Source organism: Mustela nivalis, assembly GCF_964662115.1.
Source record: "Mustela nivalis genome assembly, chromosome: 14".
In the NCBI taxonomy this organism is placed as follows: domain Eukaryota; kingdom Metazoa; phylum Chordata; class Mammalia; order Carnivora; family Mustelidae; genus Mustela; species Mustela nivalis.
Window position 1 is genome coordinate 88,265,852 of NC_139033.1, and position 15,101 is coordinate 88,280,952.

General features: G+C 39.0%; 1 protein-coding gene across 18 annotated transcripts in view; it reads right to left on the reverse strand.

Annotated features, from left to right (window-relative positions):
* MTMR3 (myotubularin related protein 3) overlaps positions 1-15,101 on the reverse strand; it is a 139,503-nt gene that overhangs the window by 55,036 nt on the left and 69,366 nt on the right. For all 18 annotated transcript variants that reach the window (XM_082697983.1, XM_082697977.1, XM_082697993.1 and 15 more), the window contains one exon: positions 3,221-3,273. The gene's annotated coding sequence lies outside the window, so the exon portion shown is untranslated. The remainder of the gene's footprint in view (positions 1-3,220; positions 3,274-15,101) is intronic.

Sequence of the window (15,101 nt, forward strand, 5' to 3'; positions counted from 1 at the left end):
TGACAGAGAGAGAGAGAGACAGAGAGCACAAGTGGAGAGAGGGACAGAGGGGGAGTGAGAAAGAGATTCCCTACTGAGCAGGGAGCCTGGCACAGGGCTCAATCCCAGGACCCTGAGGACACGACCTGAGCTGAAGGCAGACACTTAACCAACTGAGCCACCCAGGTGCCCCTATTTTGGAACCATTTAATAGAGAGCTGTGGTGGTGCTTGGTGGTGCAGTCAGTTAAGCATCTGGCTCTTGGTTTCAGCTCAGGTCATGAGCTCAGAGTCCTGAGACTGAGCCCTACGTTGGGCTCCACGCTCAGCACAGAATGTGCTTAAGACCCTCTCTCCCTCTACCCCTCCCACCCTTCTCTCTTGCTCTAGAATAAATCAATTTTTTTCAAAAAATGACAACTGTGGGTGCCTGGGTGGCTCAGTTGTTTGGGCAGCTGCCTTCAGCTTGGGTCATGATCCTGGAGTCCCAGGATCAAGTCCCACATCGGGCCTCCTGCTCAGTGGGAAGTCTGCTTCTCCTGCTGACCTCTCTCCTCTCATGCTCTCTTTCATGGTCTCTCTCTACCTCTCAAATAAATAAATAAATTATTTTTTAAAAATGACAGCTGTATACACCATGCCTCTGTACTCCTTATTACTTTAGTATATACTTCCTAAGAACAAAAATAATCTTAAATAATCACAGCATTAGTATTAAAATTTCGAAAGTTTAACACTGATTTGTACATTAATCTACCTTCTATATTACAATCTGCTCAACGTAACCAATTTCATACCTCATATTAATTTTTTCCCTCAACAGAGGATCCAGTCTAGGATCACATACTGAATCTAGTTGTCCTATCTCGGGTCTCTTTTAATCTGTGACCCATATTATATTTATTCAAATAATGTTTCCTGGCATCAAAATTAATTCAATCATCTCACATCTTTCCCTCCAAACCTAGACCATGTTTCTTAAGAATGTAGTATTTTTTAAAACGTAACACTTTAAGAGTGCCTGGAATGGCTCAGTTGCTTGGGCATCTGCCTTCAGCTTGGGTTGTGATCCCAGGGTCCTGAGATTCGGCCTCAAGTAGGGCTCCCTGCTCTGCAGCAAGCCTGCTTCTCCCTCTACCCCCAACCCCACCACCCCTGTCTCTCATGAATAAATAAATTTTTAAAATCTTGAAAAAAAAATACTTTTATTGTTTGCAAATACAGGTATTAGATGCTTTATCAAGTCAATAATGATTCTAAAAATAAAAATCAATGAACACTTACATTATTATGGCAATGTAAAAATTAAACCTGCAGAACCAGGTAATAAATTAGGATTACACTTCCTTCTTTAAAGGTCTAATACAGACCCACTGGGCCAAATGAAAGATAATTCTTACTCCAAACATCAAAGTCAAATGATTGCTCTTTTCTTAATATATGCATGAGAATTTGACATCTAGGATCTGCAGGCTTCTCAGGGCTCTATCATCTGTACCACCCATAGATGCAACTTCTGAGGAGTCTTAACAAAAGTAAAATATCATTTCATCTTCCTAGTGAACATGGTATCTCATCTTTCAGGCACCTGTAAAGGAGAAATTACCCAATTTCTTTCTCAATAACTAAAACTTACACTCACAAACAGTAACTCAACTGCAACTCAGACTATAAGGTCATAGATTATATGTATCATATAAACCCTTCATTATACAGAGAGAAGGAAAAAAAATAGTACCCTGAATCAATAAGATTATAACTAATCCCTACTAAATTAGATTAAAATTAAATTATAATTTCCTAAATTAAACAGATGGCACAAAATCTATTCGCCTTTATTCTTATCAAACACACACTCACTCCCACCAAAAACAAAAATCTTACTTAAAATCAAATTATTGTGAAACTCCTGAATCCCAAGGACTCTGGAAATGTCTGTGTGAGTTGAAAATTCAAACATGAGCATAGTTTTTGCCTTCAAGGTGTTTACAATCTCATGGGGACAACAAACAGATAACTAATAAGGCAGAATGTGAAAAGAGATACAGAAATAGAACTCCATGAGGATGCAAAAGACAGAAACAGATTCTGGTCTGGGCACTCAAGGAAGGCTTTTTGTAACAACTGAGCTTTTTAATAGTTGAGCCAGTCAGATTCTGAGCTACTGAGACAGAGGGAACAGGAATGGCACAAGAAAAGAACGAGACCAATAAATAAATAAATAAACAAACAAACAAACAAACATGCTGGAGAGTACTGAAGGGAAAACAGGTCAATGTGGCTACAGCAAAAGGTGTATGGGGAAATGTTTAAAGCCCATTTGTCAAGAGCCTAAAATGCCATGGTAATGAGCTTGATCCTTACTCTGGAGGCAATGTCAAGCTAAAGGTTGTGAAACAAAGTATTGATATGGATCTAAAAAGTTAAAACTAAAACAACAAATTCTCTTTTCAATAAAATTAGATTATAATTTCGTAAATTAAACAGATGGCAGAAAGAAGAGGCAGTAATGAAAACTGAAAAAGTCATAGATACACACCAGTCTATGATAAGAACAAGGATTAATAACCACATTGGGGACAAGATTAAATTTTTTAGAACTTTTCTTCTTAAATGTCACCTTAGTACTATTTCTAATGATGAAACATTTTTATATAGATATGTAACAAGAAAACTCAAAACAAGAATCATTTTAATGTAAAAGAATTCCATGTTGTTAAGAACCGTCTACTCCATAAACAAAATATTAGGGGTCCAACTTATTTAATCTCAACTTAAATACAAAGTTTCCAAGTATAGTATACTGTATTATGACAAATTATATATTGAAAAAATAATCCGCCTTGAGCCCTCATATTTAGAGATTTAACATTAAAGTGAACATGTAAGAGCTCATCTAAAGGGGCGCCTGGGTGGCTCAATGGGTTAAAACCTCTGCCTTCAACTCAGGTCATGATCCCAGGGAGCTGGGATAGAGCCCAGCATCATCTGGGCTCTCTGCTCAGCCGGGAGCCTGCTTCCCCCTCTTTCTCTCTGCCTGCCTCTCTGCCTACCTGTGATCTCTGTCTGTCACATAAAGAAATAAAACCTTTGGGGGAAAAAAAAGAAAAGAACATTTTAAAAAGCTCATATAAATAATTATGTACATGTACAAAGAGACCCGCCCCCCACAATTAATCTGTAAATTAGTTTCTGCTGCTCAAAATAGCACAAAGTTGGGGGGAGGGGTACAACAAACTTACCAAGTGAAGTTTGTCCCAAGAACTTTCTCTATTAGAAGGTTTCACAAGTCAATCTGCAAAAGAAAAACCAATAGTTTTACAAATATCCTAAGAATCAAGTTAAGCCACTTAAAGCTCTCCACAAGATTTTCCTCTACAAGGTAGAACGCTGTGACAACATATTTTTTTAAATTATTTGTTGACTATTTAGTAACAGATTTTAGAGTGCTTAACTGCCCAAAATGAGCCCAGTCAGGCCTCAGGATGCCTTTAGAAATTACAGAACTATTCAGACAGAACTTTCCAACAAGCTACAGATACTCCTATATATGGATTTTTCCTCAATCAATCATCATTTCTGATGGTTTCTCAGCTAAACCTTTGTCACTACATGAACCAGTACTTTAAAAAAAAGAAGATCTTATGTTAGACTTAAGACTTGGTAATATAAGGTGTTTTGTACACACAACTGGCTTCTACCAAGGGATTTTTTTTTTAAAGATTTTATTTATTTGTCAGAGAGACATAGAAAGGAGAGAGAGTACAAGCAGGGAGAGCAGTGAGCAGAGGGAGAAGCAGGCTCCCCCGTGAACAAGACCGATGCAGGACTAGATCCCAGGACCCCAATAATGACCTGAGTGGAAGGCAGACGCTTAACCAACTGAGTGACCCAGGCATTCCTACCAAGGGATTTTTTTTTTTTTTAAGATTATTTATTTATTTATTTGACAGAGAGATGACAAGCAGGCAGAGAGAGGGGACTACCAAGGGATCTTTTATGTGTAAGAAAAAAATCAAGGCGGAAGGAGTATGATCTAAACACAAATTTTGTTACAACTAGGCACCAATCTGATCTTTACAAAGATAAAATACCTAATCGACTTTTTTTTTTTTTTTTTTTTTAAGATTTATTTGAGAGAGAGAGACTGCACACATCATGGGTAGGGGCAGAGGAAGAAAGAGGGAGAATCTCAAGCAGACTCCCTGCTGAGCACTCCTCTGAGCCCAGGTGCCCCATAACAGGATTCCTTTGTAATGATTTCTCTCAGTATTTGCAGACAACTCATTCTTTTGGGCTGTTAGAGGACATGAAGTCACATAAACAAAACTGTGTAAAATATTAAAATCTTAAAATAAAGGAATCAGTCAACATAGCACATTACATCCATAACTTCCAGAAAAACAATTTTAATGGGGTAAGAACCAAAAAAGGGAAGCTAAATATGCAATAATCAAGTGTTTTAACAAGCAGGATTTTTGTTTGTCTCCCATAACTTCTAATTTAAATTTTATAACTTAGAGACCATATTAACCACATACTATATGGGAAATAAAGCTGTTAATAATTTACGACAAGATACAAACCATATTAAGTATCAAGTTTAGTCTTTTTTTTGTTTAGAGATTTTATTTATTTAACAGAGAGAGAGCGAGCACAAGTAGGCAGAGTGACAGGTAGAGGAAGAGGAAGAAGCAGGCTCTCCACTGAACAGGGAGCCCAACTCAAGGCTTGATCCCACTGGGATCATGACTTCAGCCAAACTCATAAGCTTCAACTTAACCGACTTAGCCACCCAGGCACCCCTCAAGTTTAGTCTTATTATTTTAAAAGGTACAACACAACACAGAAGAAAAGTTGGAGGTAGGTCTATAAATCTGCAGGACCTTTTCTTGCTAGAATGTAATTTTTGCTAAGCACTTAAATACTAAAATACATTTAATTTCTTCCTTTTAAGTTATGTCAGTAGGTACATTATACGATGATTTTTTAAAGATTTTATTTATTTATTTGAGAGAGAGCGCACAAGCAGAATGAAAAGGCAGAGGGACAGGGAGAAGCAGGTACCCCGCTGAGCAGGACCCTGAGACCATGACCTAAGCCAAAGGCAGATGCTTAACCAACTAAGCCACCTAGAGACCTACTACCTAAGACTTTTACTTTAGGATAATAAAGAACTGCTTGTTAAGAAGAACTGCTTGGTCTCTAAGTCTTTGACTTAAGAAAAAAAAATGAAATAATGTATGTCAAGACACATTTCACATAAAAAGTATTACAAACAAAAAATGATGAAACACGGCTCATTGTAACTCAGCAAGTGTCAGGATACTACAAGGTTAACTGCCCAGTGATATGCATGTGCTCAGAGTTCAGGGGAGAACAGCACAGGGAGACTTCACAGCAGATGAAGACTCTTAACTGTGTTTTATAGACTAGATGGGGTCTAGATAAAGAGAAAAAAAGGATAGGGATAATTCAAGACAGGATAGCTATTAATACTACAGTAGGAAGAAAACATGATATTTTTGAGAAAGAGGTCAGAATATCAAGAGAGAGTTCAAGAAGAGAAGACTAGAAAGGCAGGACACAACTGTGGGCCTTCAATGTCAGGGTAAGGAGTCAGATTTAATTCAATAGCATGAAATCAAGAGCTTTATAAACAGGAAAAACCACAAAAGTGGTTGTGTTAAAACAACAGCAACCAGCAAGCTGAATGGTCTGGAGGGGGAAATTGACTTAGGATGTTCGTGGACTAGTAGTTCAGATATGAATTGCTACAGCCTAATATCTCAACTGTAGCAGAGGAAATGCGGGGGAAAACATCAAAGTGAGTAAAAGCATTAACTTCCTGAGCTTAGTAATTGATTAAAAATGGGAAAAAAGAGGCAGAGCAAATTGTCAAAGGTAACTCCAAAATGTTAATGCCTGGGGTTAGTGGAAAAAGGATAGTATCATTAAGAAATGAAAAGGTAGGATGCCTAGCTGCTCAGTCAGAAGAGCATGCAACTCTTGATCTTGGGGTCAAGAGTTTGAGCCCCACACAGGGTATAGAGATTACTTAAAAATAAATAAACTTAAAAGAAAAAAAAAAGAAAGAAATGGAAGGTAGTTCCAGGAAGCAATGTCAAGTAGATGTATATCCAGCAGATGGAGGGTAGGAGGGATTAAATTCAAGAGACAGGTCAAGTCTAGGGATAATAATGAATTGATTTAATTCAAAGTGCTAAATTTAATTCAAGGAAATCACCATATCTACTATAAAAACCATTTGACATGTTTTAAGTTACTGGTTAATTTTTTTTTAAGATTTTATTTATTTATTTGACTGACAGATCACAAGTAGGCAGAGAGAGAGGGGGGAAGCAGGCTCCCTGCTGAGCAGAAAGCCCAATGTGGGGCTCGATCCCAGGACCCTGAAATCATGACCCAAGCTGAAGGCCGAGACTTTAACCCACTGAGTCACCCAGGCACCCCTTAAGTTACTTGATAAATTATTCTGTCAAACATATAAGAAGGCCATCAATACAGAAATGTTTGTGTAAAGTTTCCACAGTGTGTAAAGTTCCAAGAGACAGACCAAACAACAGGTAGTTTAAACAAGAAAGTTCAGGCAGGTCTGCTTCAATGCTGGCAATGACTCTTCTTCCCAACAATTACAATCAAAGAACTACTTGGTTGGAAACAAGTATGTCAGTGTGAAACACTGCCAACATCAACAACAACAAAAAAAGGCCCACGCCTCTTAGGACTATTTGTCAGATAAAGGCCATGCAGAGAGGTAAGTCTGAAAGAAGCTCTCTGGTGCCATAAGCTACCTGTCAGTGGCAGCAGCAGATATCCTATGATACAATCATGTATACACATGCCTCACAGAGTAACAGCACTTAGGTTTGGGTGACACTGAATATATACTGAATATATTTAAAGAAGTCCCAGGTGGCTCAAGTCTATTAAGTGCCTGCCTTCGGCTCCTGTCATAATCCCAGGGTCCAGGGATCCAGTCCAGCGTCGGGCTCCCTACTCAGGGGGGAATCTGCTTATCTCTACCTTTCTCTCTCTCCCTCTAACCCTCCCCGTGCTCCCTCTCTCTCTCTCAAATAAATAAAATCTTTTTTTTCCCCTAAAGGTCGGAGGGCTGGGGGGAGGAACAACAGACGAATGAATAGACGGACGCCATTAGCTTCAACAGGGCAAAGAGGCACACCAATCTGGGCCTTTTATATAATAAAAGAATTCAAACCACAAAAACAACCAGATTGAAATAAAAGGCATCCAAACTGTCAAAAAATAAGTCAAACTCTCACTCTTTCCAAACGATATGATACTTTATGTGGAAAACCCAAAAGACTCCACCCCAAAACTGCTGAAACCCATATAGGAATTCAGTAAAGTGTCAGGATATAAAATCAATGGACCGAAATTTCTATATACCAACAACAAGACAGATAAAAGAGAAATTAAGGAGTCGACCCATTTACAACTGCACCCAAAACCGTAAGATACCTAGGAATAAATCCAACCAAGAAGAAACAATCCGTAGTCAGAAAACTATAGAATACTCGTGGAAGAAATTGAGGAAGACACAAAGAAATGGAAAAACGTTCCATGCTCATGGATTGGAAGAACAAATATTGTGAAAATGTCTATGCTACCTAAAGCAATTTACACACTGAATGCAATCCCTATCAAAATACCATAAACTTTTTTCAAAGAAATGGAACAAATAATCCTAAAATTTATATGGAACCAGAAAAGACCACAAACAGCTAGAGGAATGTTGTAAAAGAAAACCAACGCCTGTGGCATCACAATTCCAGACTTCAAGCTCTATTCTAATCATCTATCTAATCATCAAGACAGTATGGTACTGGCACAAACACAGACACATAGATCAATGGAACAGAATAGAGAGCCCAGAAATAGACCCTCAACTCTATGGTCAACTATCTTCGACAAAGCAGGAAAGAATGTCCAATGGAAAAAAAACAGCCTCTTCAACAAATGGTGTTGGTAAAATTGGACAGCCTCATACATAACAATGTAACTGGACCATTTCCTTGTACCATACACAAAAACAGACTCAAAATGGAGTCCTTTCTCAATGTGAGAAAGGAATCCATCAAAATCCTTGAGGAGAACACAGGCAGAAACCTCTTCGACCTAAGCCGCAGCAACTTCTTCCTAGAAACATCGCCAGAGGCAAGGGAAGCAAGGGCAAAAATGAACTATGGGGACTTCATCAAGATCAAAAGCTTTTGCACAGTAAAGTAAACAGTCAACAAAACCAAAAGACAACTGATAGAGTGGGAGAAGATATTTGCAAATGACATATGAGATAAAGGACTAGTATCCAAAATCTATAAAGAACTTAACCAAACTCAACGCCCAAAGAACAAATAATCCAAGAAATGGGCAGAAGACATGAACAGATAGATGTTCCTGCAAAGACGACATCCAAATGGCCAAAAGACACATGAAAATGTTCAACATCACTCCGCATCAGGGAAATACAAATCAAAACCACAGGGAGGTACCACCTCACACCAGTCAGAATGGCTAAAATGAACAACTCAGGAAACAACAGATGATGGCAAGGATGTAGTATTGGTGGGAACGCAAGCCAGTGCAGCCACTCTGAAAAACAGTATGGAGGTTCCTCAAAAAGTTAAAAATAGAGCTACCCTACGACCCAGCAACTGCACTACTGGGTATTTACCCCAAAGATTCAAATGTAGTGATCCGAAGGGGCACATGCACCCCAATGTTTGTAGCAGCAAGGTCCACAACAGCCAAACTATGGAAAGAACCCAGATGCCCATCAACAGATGACTGGATAAAGAAGATGTGGCGCGCGCGCACGCGCACACATACACACACACAGGAATATTATGCAGCCATCAAGAAATGAAATCTTGCCACATGTGATGATGTGAATGGAACGAGAGGATATTACATTAAGCGAAATAAGTCAATCAAAGAAAGACAATTATATGATCTCACGGACATGAGGAATTTGAGAAACAAGACAGAGGATCATAGGAAATGCAGGGAAAAATGAAAGAAGATGAAACCAGAGAGGGAGACAAACCATATGAGCCTCTTAATCTCAGGAAACAAACTGAGGGCTGCTGGATTGGAGGGAGGATGGGAGGGATGGGATGGCTGGGTGAGGGACATTAGGGAGGGTATGTGCTATTTTAAGTGCTGTGAATTATATAAGACTAATGAATCACAGAACTGTACTCCTGAAACAAATATTGTATTATATGTTAATTTAAAACAACTAATCAGATTGAATCAATTCATGAGAAAGGAAGAGACTCAGGCCAGGCATCTTAAAATGTTGGGTGGGGGAGATTAGGCACAGGTGGCTAAAGCAGCACTTTTTTTTTTTTTTTTAAGATTTTATTTATTTATTTGACAGACAGAGATTACAAGTAGGCAAGAGAGGCAGGCAGGGAGAGAGGAGGAAGCAGGCTCCCTGCGGAGCCGAGAGCCCAATGTGGGGCTCGATCCCAGGACCCTGGGATCATAATCTGAGCCGAAGGCAGAGACTTTAACCCACTGAGCCACCCAGGCGCCCCTAAAGCAGCACTTTTTTGGCTAGTGTACATTTTAACTTAAAAAAAAAAAAAGGGACTATTTTACATATTCCTGTCTCACTTTCAAATGCTGGGTAATTAAGAGTTGAAAACTCTGAGAAGGCAACACTGAATAATTTTAAAGGAATCTTTTATTTTCACTGGATGTCAAAGAAATGCTTTTTCTTAGACATGCACTGCATATTAAGAAACAGATTTACAGCAAAATTTGAGTATGGAGGCAACATAAAATAATTCAGAGATGTTAACTGTTAAGTGGCTTTCCAACTGCTACTATTTAAGGCAAGTTTTTACAGTTTCTTCATGATTCCTTATAACTTTCCTAATAACTTTTCAAATATCTGATGGATGGTATAACCTTCCTATACTAGGATCCTGCATGCTGGGTGGGATTATTCCATGGTGGAGAGAGGATTTAAACACCAGCACTCACCAGCTGAGTAAAACTACTATGGCTCTGGGGCCCCTGGGTGGCTCCGCAAGTAAAGCCTCTGCCTTGCGGCTCAGGTCATATCAGGGTCCTGGAATTGAGACCCACATCGGGCTCTCTGCTAGTCAGGGAGCCTGCTTCCCCCCTCTCTCTGCCTTCCTCTCTGCCTACTTGTGATCTCCCTCTCTCTCTCTGTCAAATAAATAAATAAAATCTCTCTTAAAAAACAAACAAACAAACAAAAAAACCCTACTATGGCTTGGTCTTACTCCTTAAATAGAAGTGCAAACCTCAGGTTTTCTAAAATCTTTGCCGCTGAAGTCAACCATAAATAAAAAAAACAAAGAGTTCAAAAAGCATGCCTGCATTCACCTATCATGGCAAATTCACTGTGAAGGTTCATTTATTTGACAAATATTTGGGAGTGGTAGGCACAATTCTAGGCACTGGGGATTGATGCAGATAGGAACAAAACAAAGTTCCTATCCTTAAGGGAGCTGCAATTTTTTAAAATTAACATATAATGTATTATTTGCCCCAGGGGTACATCATCAGGCTTACACATTTCTCACAGCACTCACCATAGCTCCCCCCCTACAATGTCTATAACCCAGCCACCCTATCCCAACTCCCACACCCCCCAGCAATCTTCACTTTGTTTTGTGAGATTAAGAGTCTCTTACAATTTGTCCAGGAGCTGCAATTTTTGTGTCAACCGTACTATTCTCACATGGCTGAATGTCCTCAGAGTGACTTTTCTCCCCTACCTATTAGGTCTATGCTTTGAAAAAGATAAAAAGAAAAGTAAATATAAAATTGTGTCGGTTACCTTGTTCAGTGAAATTGCTAAACAAGATGATGAGAAAGACGAAGGAACTGACTCTACATGTCTTTTCTATCCCTTTAGAAACACTAAGTAATGTCTGTGAGTTTTGAGAGATCCAGATGCAAATTCATGATCTATGTGCATTTCTCTGCCAGCTGTAGAGCACAGATAAGCAGCTAAAATATTATCATTTCCTAACCAAAAAACAACCATCTTCTCCTTGAAAAAAACCCAGTAAGTTGACAGAAACTGTCACTTAAACTCCATGTTGCAATCACATTTCTGTATCAAGAGCCTTTCACTGGTAATACATCTCTTGAGCCAGCAACACTTAAGATAATGTTCAAAATAACAAAAAAGCTCTGTTTCAACAGATAACCACCAAAAATCAATCTTGTATAATCTGTGACTACACTAGTGGTACAGAGTGTGGTTCATTCTACATTCTACATACATAAGTATATGAATGTATGTTTGTATACATGTATGTATATATATGGGAATGGGGGGATTAAAGGTGGGATGAATTCTGCATATATTCCACAAAGGAGGCTCTGCAATACACAGAATTTCAAACAGTTGGGTTAGTAATCAATACTTAAAATCACTGGGTGTCATTTAAGTGGCTGAAACACTGACAGTTGCTTTTTCAAAAGTGAACCTCAAATGTGAGAAATCAAAAGCAAGAAATTATGCTCTAGCATTTTTAGACAAAGTTCAGTTACACTTCAGATGAATGTTACTGCTTTTCCCATCTCAAGTCAGCAAAAGGAAGCCCCAACCATGTTCTCAGAAAAGATTAACTATGATCAAACCAATTTTAGCAAATTAGATTTGTATCTTTATTTTTTTAAACATTTGAATGGGGAGGGAGAGGGAGAGCACAAGCACCCGGGGGGCCGGGGGGAGGGGGGTGCGGGGAGAGGGGGTGGGTGGTGAGAAGCAGACTCCCTGCTGAGCAGGGAGCCCATGTGGGACTTGATCCTAAGACCCCAGGATTATAACCTGAGCCAAAGGCAGAAGCCCAACCGATTGAGCCACCGGGGTACTCCTGATTTGTACCTCTTTTTTTTTTGATTTGTACCTTTTTAAAAATCATTTAATATACAAGTATTTTCCTTTTATTTTTTTTAATATTTTATTTTTTTATTTGTCAGAGATCACAAGTAGGCAGAGAGACAGGCAGAGAGAAGGGGAAGCAGGCGCCCTGCTGAGCTCAATCCCAGGACCCTGGGACCATGACCTGAGCTGAAGGCAGAGACGTTAAACCCTTGAGCCACCCAGGCACCCCAAGTATTTTCCTTTTAAACTTAATCCTTATACAACAGGGTAGGCAAGGAAGGGGGAACATAAATCTTAACATGATGTCTTGGTGAAGATATTTTCTGATGGTGACCAGAAAAGATTAAAACCACGGATCACAGTGGCCCCTTGAGTGGCTCAGTTGGTTGAATAACCAACTCTTGGTTTCACCTCAGGTCATTACCTCATGGGTCAGAAGATCGAGCCCTACCTTGGCTCAGTGCTCCGTGGGAGTCTGCTTAAAGGTTGCTCCCTCTGCCCTGCCCCAAACTCACATGCTCTAAAATAATAATAATAATCTCTAATATAATCTTAAAAATAAAGAAAAACCATGGATCACATACTATTTCCTAAAAAGGGTAAAAATCAAAATGATTTTAAGAATGCAAAGATTTTTTAGTGTTCTGGCTTACTCTTTATAATGACTTCTGTAACAGAAAACATTCACTTCATACTACTCAGATATATTACTAATAGTACTCTAAGAAATGTCTATGTGTAATTTATAATGTAATTTTCTGACTCCATGTCCTCCATGAGACAGAAATCACATGGTAGGCATTTTATTCCTGAAATTAAGAATTTAATTTTATAAGGCAGCATTTAAGTTCATCACCTTAAATGAAACATTCCCCACCCTCCTATAACAGAAAACCTTCTGTTATAATTTAACAGAAAACAGAAGAAATACTTAAGTCTTGGATGTTAAGATAGAAAATCCAGGTATTCAAATCACTAGAAATTAACTGTATTTTTAAAGCCAAGCAGATCATTTTACTTAAGTGCCGGAGGTAGTTCAAATTTATAATCACTACAGAAAGATCAGAAAGACTGGCCGCCATGTCGAAAAAATGTTTCCTGACTTCTCTTTGACTAGTTCTGAGGTCTACCTTTGAGATTTAACATAAGGCAAATTCCTACACACATATTAATGTCCAGCTACTTGCTCCCAGTTAACCTCTGATAAAGACGAAGGAAGTCAACTTTGTTTCCTCTTGCACTTCTCCTTTCTTCTCCCCCACCTTGCCCCCGTATCAGAGCTCTCACTGGCACTACATAGGTCAATGTCCTATTTAAAAGAAAGAGAAAAACATTCCTGATTTTTGATCTATAGCTTCTCACAGAAATTTAAATTTTCTTAATTATAATTTCCCCCTTAACATATTATACGATTCTCTCTTAGCATGAGATTACAGACTCTGTCCCTGCTTCCTATTGTCCAAAGAATAAAATTTTAAGGGCATTTTTTGGGACAAAACACCTAAATGACCAATCCCTATGAAGATAAGCAGTTTTATAATAGGGTCTCAAAAAGTTTTTAAAAGCTACAGGGCACCTGGTGGTTCAGTCATTAAGCTTCTGCCCTTGGTTCAAGTCGTGATCCCAGGGTCCTGGAATGGAGCCCCAAATCGGGCTCCCTGCTCCACAGGAAGCCTGCTTCCCCCTCTCCCACTTCTCTTGCTTATGTTCCCTCTCTGGCTGTCTCTCTCTGTCAAATAAATAAAATCTTTGAAAATAAATAAATAAATGCTTAAATTATCAATTCCTGTTTCTTACATACTCAACAGAAAAAAAAACTAGAGGTGCCTAGGTGGCTTAGTGGGTTCAAGTCTCTGCCTTCGGCTCAGGTCATGATCTCAGGGTCTTGGGATCGAGCCCCACATCGGGCTCCCTGCTCAGCCGGGAGCCTGCTCCCCTTCCCCCAACACCGCCCCGACCTCTGCCTGCCTCTCTGCCTGCTTGTGATCTCTGTCTGTCAAATAAATAAATAAAATCTTCAAAAAAAAAAAAAAGAAAGAAAGAATAAAAGAAAGAAAACTAATCAAATGAGACAGGCAGCAAAAACAAAAAATGCAATTTTAAAAAAGGCAACTAAAACACAGGCAAAATTCAACACACCAATTTCATTTTGAAACTTGCAGATTTACCCGTCTTATTCTAATATGCTTTCCTCAGGGCCCTGCCCTAAAAGGAACAAAAAAAACATAATCTCCAAACCCCACCCATTTTACACCAATCCTCCCCACTCACAGCTGCATAAGAAGTTTCTTTTCTAGAAAGACAAACAAAGTAATTTGAAGGTCAATTTACCATGGGAACTCAACAGTGTGCCCCTGTGTAAATGAGCATGATTTTCCTGTTTTGCCTAAGTACTTGAGATGTTTAACGCCAATTCCAGGAAAAATGTAGTAAACTACATTCTTAAAAAAAAACACCTAATCAGTATTCCAAACCCAGCTAACCTGCGTATTGCTTATTAGTATATTAATATTATATTTAGGAATGTTAATATTCCTCTCCCAGTCTATAAACAGACTGTCCAAAGCTCTGGTTCTTTCCACTCAGTTTTATGTAGAGTAACGAACATCAAAATGGATAAGGAGCAAGGAGTGCCTGGTTGGCTCAGTCAGTTAAGCATCTGCCTTGGGCTCAGGTCATGATCTCAGGGCCCTGGGAAGGAGCCCTAAGATGGGCTCCCTGTTCAGTGGGGAGTCTGCTTCTCCCTTTCCCCCTGCCCCTCCCCTGACTCATGCATGAGCTCTCTCAAACTAATAAAGAAAATCTTTTTTTAAAAATGGACAAAAAACAGAAAGCTGAATGAAAATGCAAATCCATCTTCTAGGCATACAACTTAATAAAGAAACAGGTTTGAATTTTTAGCTGCTGTATTCACCATTAAAAACTGTCCAATTCCCGCTAGCCAAAAGGTACACCCAAGAGGAGAGAAACAAAATTCAAATTATAAAGGTTATGTGCAATGAAAAGAATCTACTCTTCTACTAGCCTAGTTAAAATTAATATTCTGGCAATTAGGTAGGGGGCCACTCATATTTTTGAAGGCAAGCCAATAAAAACCCAAACAACCTCCAGTAACCACATACTACAACGCAGGCTGTGTTTTAAATGGCAAGGTCAAACACCTACCCCCCCCCCTTTTTTTAAGGTTTATTTATTTACTTGCC